Below are 6,382 nucleotides of genomic sequence, written 5' to 3'. Positions count from 1 at the left end.
AAACTACGAACTAAGAAGAAAAAAAATTACAACAACTACAATAACGAACATCAGTGTAAAGGTAAGGTCACACTAGGCAAATATTTGACGAAAAGTGTCAAATATTTCTTTGCCATAATCTGACCACAAAATATTTTCAATGGCAAACACAAAAGCAGCTTATTTTATTTTGGGCAAACAAAATTATTTGACATCAAATCAAATTTTGCGTGATTTGCCCACAATGTGAACGCTGACTAGCAAACATTTGCCTTATTTTTGAGCAAACATTTATTTGCCCTTACAATATTTTTGTAAGAGCAAACAAAGGAAAATAACAGCTGATGCATACATTGTTGTCAGCGTTGGCCGCTTGTATTATAGAGTTTGTTGTTGTTCTCTTTCTTATTTTATAAGAAATCATTTTGCGTGGAATTTCTTTAATTTTGCATCAGAAAATATTTGATAACATCAAAATGTATACGGGAGAGGATTATGGCAATGTGGAATACTACGATGAGTACGCCCATACTGCTGATACACAATTGGATATGGCCTATGAACGCAATGGCTACTATCGCATGCCGGACAATGTTAAATATTTCTTGCTGAACTTTTGCCAGGCCATTAAAGATGGCAACATGTTCGACATTGAGAATATGTACGAGAACACCTTTCCACGAATCAGCGATCATCATTTCGACAAATCAGCTTGGACCGATGGGGATTTTGTACAAGGAGTTGTACTATCACACATTCATGCTTGCACATTCATGCTCGCATTCCAGACGGACCAAAGTTGGTCCGTTCGTTCTTCAACTATTGTGATTCCTTAAATTTGATTATCTCTTCGCAAAGTCCAGTTTTATTGGAATTGTCTGACACTTGATTGTCGGAATTGGTTGATGAGTCACATTCCTGCTCGCATTCCAGACGAACTATTGTGATTTCTTCAATTGGAATTGTCCGACATTTGATTGTGGGAATTGGTTGATGAGTTCGTTTATCAATTCCAAAATTTCGCTCAATACAGGGCTCGTCTCACCGACAAAACCCAGGAGGAAATCCGTGAATTGTGTGTTAACCACAGCAACGTTTGGAGTATTTTGTGTATCCTCAATTTCCTACATTCCTTGGTAGATATATCCAATATTAAGAAGAAATTGGAAGCCATCTCTCAGGGCAATGGGCGAATTGTCCTTCTACAAGATGTTGAGCTATTTCTCATTGGTTGCTTTATTGCGTGTCCATTCGCTTTTGGGTGCCTACCATCAAGGTCTTGGAACCAATTGAAATTCACAAGAAAATCCAATATTCCCACATCCCTGCATGCCAGATTTCCACATCCTACTACGTTGGTTTTGCTTACATGATGATGCGTCGTTATGCCGATGCTATTCGCACATTCTCCGACGTTCTATTGTACATCCAACGTACCAAGCAATTGTACAGTACACGTTCATTCCAGAACGATCAAATTAACAAGCAAGCCGAACAGATGTTGGCTATCTGCTTGGTTTTGCATCCTCAGTGCATCAATGAATCCATTCAGCAGGTGTTGCCTGAAAAGAACTACCACGACGCAATGGTCAAAATGCAATGCGGTGACTTGGATGTGTTCAAATCGTTCATCCTTTTCGCCTGCCCACGTTTCGTTAGACCATGTCTACTTGCTGCTGATGCACCCGTTGAAGATTATATCAAGGATCCCATGGAACATCAATTAATGGTATTCATGGATGAAGTGTGGCAACAAGCTGATCTGCCAACCACACACTCATATCTGAAATTTTTGAATCTTTTCATGTTTTTTAACTATATTTCTTCATCCAATACAATAATTTACGATGCTCCTCTTCCATAATTTCTTGGCAAATATCGAGCAAATATTTTTTTGTTTTTTGACAGTTTGATCAAACTGTTTTATTGTGCAAATATTTGCTCAAATGTGACCACACGTCAAACTATTTGCCTGCTGTTTGAGCAAACAAAATGTGTCAAATATTTGAGTGCAATGTGAACACAAAATCAAGAGTGCACAAATTTGACGTTTTTAGGGCAAACAAAATAAAATATTTTTGAGTCAAATATTTGCCTAGAGTGACCTTATCTTAAGAAAAACAAAATGTAAACATTGAAAACAGATCGATTATATGCAGACAAAAGGGAATTCACTTATCTTTTTAATAAACACAAATTGAATTAGTATTCCACTTTTCACAAATACACTGTATCACTGTTACTTTTTACACAAATATGATAAAAATCACTACGCATTTTAACAAAATTAAGCAAAATTATTTATCACTGTTTGACACAAAAATAAACACGTCCGAGTGCTACAAGAGTTGCCATTTTGTAAACTAGTTGATGAAAGGGTATGTAACGTACACGATGCTACACTAAAATCAATTTTGAGTATTCCGTCTGCGGTACCCAACATTTTTTAGTGTTTCAACATGTGAAACACTACGATCATCGTTGTGCTCATTTAATGTTTTTAATATTTTAGTAATATTTACACAACGTTATTGTATCATTCCTTTTCGGACATTGTCAAAAACTTTTCCATCATAAATATAAAAGTTCAAAAAATTTACATTATTCAGAGAGAACATGTCACTAATTTGCTGTAAGCTACACATAACTCAAAAACCGTGATTTGGTGCACGTTTGTTCGCTATAATAGACCTCATGTTGTGTAAAAAATCCATATGAATATCTCTTACAGACTCTGATTGAGACACTATAGAATTTCCTCTGTTCTATGAAATGTCTGTGTAAATTGAAAACTTAAAACGCATTTTCTGCAAAATGTTTTTTTAGTTATGCCTGCCTTGCAGCAAATGAGCGATATGTAATACAGATATCAGGTTTTAGGTAATTTTCCGTCAAAACAAACATTTTGGTTAGACCTCTAAAACTTTTTAAATGCGTGAACAAAGGTTTAATTTGATTTGGACATATGCGAATAAGAGGGCGTTTATGCTAAGGGCAAGTTCTACTTCGTACCGAGTTTGATCGCGGTGCAGGCGAACGTCTACAAGAGAATTCCCAAGCAGTTAATTCTGTAAAGTTATTCGCGCGTGAGCAATTACTTAGCTCAAGGGAGTAGGGAAAATGGAAGGAAAGAGTCAAAAAGTAGAGCTACCCAACAAGAACAATTGGTATATCACGAATTCCACAAAAAGGTCAACCACATAGGTGAAACATCAATTCGTTAAGGGAGATATGAAATTATATAAGATTTGTTTTTCAATTTTTTCCAATTAAATTCAAATTAAGTAATATCTTACTAAGAATTACATATATATATATATAACATCCCGTGGTAAGTGTAGTTAAATAGTGTATGAAAATATGCAACGCCTGCGTGACAAAATTAACATAGGTTTCTATACAGACTCTAATATGAGATTTTTTTAATAATGCTGTTATGTGTGTATCTTCTTCCTCAATAAGTTGATTTTGAACCGGATTTACAGGCAAAAATTTCGTCCATAACCGCATAATGATTTACTAAAGGTCTTCTCGGGTCAATGTCCTTCAGGGGTAAATGTATACGCTGACGAATACAAATTTTGTAATTTTTCACACAAAAGTCAGGAACCATTTGATCCGCTAAATTTTGACCGATTTTTATCAAAACAGGCGTGCTTGTTCTTTGGCCCGATCCACTTCTCCATGTAAAGTTTCGCGAGGTTCGGGCCATAATTGCGGTCTCTGGAGCGACCAGAAAAAACGATAAAAATTAAGTACTTGGTTCATATCATCCCCGAAATATTACCCGTTCCATACCAAAAACAATAGAGGTCTTCATTGACCAGAATCCACCATACATGCAAAATTTCCTGAAGATTGGTACATAACTGGTACATAAAGGCGAAAAACTCTATAATAAGAATTGCAAAAGAAATTTCGGAAACAAATGTTTCTTAACTAAACAAACGATTATATTGCGCACGCTGTGCATGACATAGAGTTGTGATATATAGCTTTTAAATCTGATGTGTACAAAAATATTTTATAATAGGTTCAAAGTAATACATAGTCGGACAATTGAATACCTCATAGAATATCACAATGTTAAAATAGTGAGTTCATTGCAGTTATCAAGTATTTTATTTACAGATCTGTTTAACAAATTATATAATAAAAATTCACATACCAACCACATAAAAAGTATATAAATTAAAAATTCATAATGTATAAGTCACATGTCTCATCGTTTCTCAATTTTTTTTGCAGTTAACTCAGACGATGGATATTTTTGCCGTAAAAGTCCCTACAATAGCAATCTTTCCGTGCATTTATGTGATATAGAAGATTCGGAGCGTGAAGAATTCTTGCCTAAAAGACGAGTTGAAGTATCCCATGATTAATTCTAAAATTCCATTAATTTTATTCTGTTTTGATAACTGTATGTAATATCTCCAAAATTTAATAAAGCAAATATTTTAATATAAATAAGGTTTATACTAATAAATAATGATTTTCAACTGTCATTATAAATGGTAATGGTATTTTAGAAATGCCATAGTAAGTAAGTATATTTTACTGAGTCTTCATGTCTGAAGCATGTACATGACATTGAGTCAGTATTAATACCATTTTTGTAATAAAAGCAATTTTCTTATAAATTCTCATAATATTGTAAAATATACCACACATGCCTACCTTACTGTTCCGTATTACCCGCACATTTTTTTTTTGTTTTTTTGTGGTTGAAAAAATTATTCGTTTTGCCACATTGTAATTTATGCATCGATTTTGACCAAACTTTATGTATATGTTTTATGGGGCGTGATGAGTGTTTCTGTTTGTTGTGAGGAATGCAATTCTAACGGTCATTAGAAACCGGTTTCTTGTTTTGCGTGTTTTATGTTCCCACGTTCCCACGCCACTCTTACCCGCCCCTGCCGACCGAGGGGGCCTCCTTCTCATAACGTAGGGAGAACATACACAATGTTGGGAAACACCGGCTACAGTAAATATCAGACGGTTAAACAATTTAAAGTTAATTAATTAAACACAACGATAAAGACTAACACAAAACATAAACATCTGGCAACTGCTTGCACTCACAGATCTAAATTTAAAATAGAATTTTTAATTACATGCATTGGATCAGATAAAGAGATGCGATTATACAGGTTGTTATATATTTCACATAGTGATCTAAAGGGATTACATAACTCATAATTAGATCTCACTAAAAGAAGATAAATCGGTATATAATTACGAGTAAGACGTGAAGGTACATTAAACTTGATTTCACCGATTAAAAATTCGAGTCAATAAAGTAAAAGATTTATTAAAAATATAGATCTCAACATTAAACGTCTTCGTTCTAGTGTTGGAAGATTAATAAGTTTTAAACGATTTTCATAAGGAGGGAGTCCTTCAACTGTACTCCAAGGCAAACCTCTAAGAGCAAATGAGAGAAATTGTGTTTGGACAAACGCAATTTTTTCAGAATAACAACTGTAAAACGGGCTACACAATACACATCCATATTTTAATGTAGGCCGAACCAGACTAACAAATAAACGTTTTGTCACATCGTTTTATGAATCCTCGTAAAGATTTGGCTTTATTTACGCATGACTCAATATGCAAATTAAATCGCAATTTGTCATCTAAGATAACGCCAAGATCAACAAAGGAATCAAGAGCCTATAAAATAATTGGTAGGAATTGAACGACATTTAGAAAGGCACAATTTTTCACATTTTTAAAGATTCAGTGACATACCGTTAATACTGCACCAGTATTCAAGAGAGTGCAAATCATTTTGTAGATTAAGGGCTTGATTTAGTGAGTCTAAATTTCTGAAAAGTTTTACATCATCAGCAAACATCAACACTTTAGAAAATTGAATCACTGTAAATTACATCTGTTTGTTACTTTGTAGAAAATCTATGGTGTGCATGGCATGTTAATTCCATCAGATTAGTTAAAGTCGAGCCACCTTTATGAAACCATGTTGACAAGGTGAAATTATTGGCGAAACGTAATGAATTATTCTACGTGATACTAGAAGTTCGAAAAGTTTTGGAATACCCCTATAATTTTCAATAACATTTCTGCTACCAGACTTATGTAAGGGTATAATGAAGCTAGATCTCCAGGACAGAGGAAAGTACCCTGAAGTCAGCGAAAGATTAAAAATAACAGTCAGGGGCTTATACAGTTCATAAGCACAAGTTTTCAATATATTCGCAGGCACTCCATCAGGAAAAACAAAATGTAAACATTGAAAACAGATCGATTATATGCTGACAAAAGGGAATTCACTTATCTTTTTAATAAACACAAATTGAATTAGTATTCCACTTTTCACAAATACACTGTATCACTGTTACTTTTTACACAATTATGATAAAAATCACTACGAATTTTA

General features: G+C 34.2%; 1 pseudogene; it reads left to right on the top strand.

Annotated features, from left to right (window-relative positions):
• Window positions 1-439: 439 nt before the first annotated feature.
• LOC133321435 (eukaryotic translation initiation factor 3 subunit L-like) lies at window positions 440-1,843 on the top strand (annotated as a pseudogene).
• The last annotated feature ends 4,539 nt before the right edge of the window (window positions 1,844-6,382 follow it).

Source organism: Musca vetustissima, unplaced genomic scaffold, assembly GCF_032173495.1.
Source record: "Musca vetustissima isolate MV318-11 ecotype Yass unplaced genomic scaffold, APGP_CSIRO_Mvet_v1 utg107837, whole genome shotgun sequence".
Taxonomy (NCBI): Eukaryota; Metazoa; Arthropoda; class Insecta; order Diptera; family Muscidae; genus Musca; species Musca vetustissima.
Note: the sequence above shows the minus strand (reverse complement) of the source record. Positions and strands in the feature narration are given on the sequence as shown.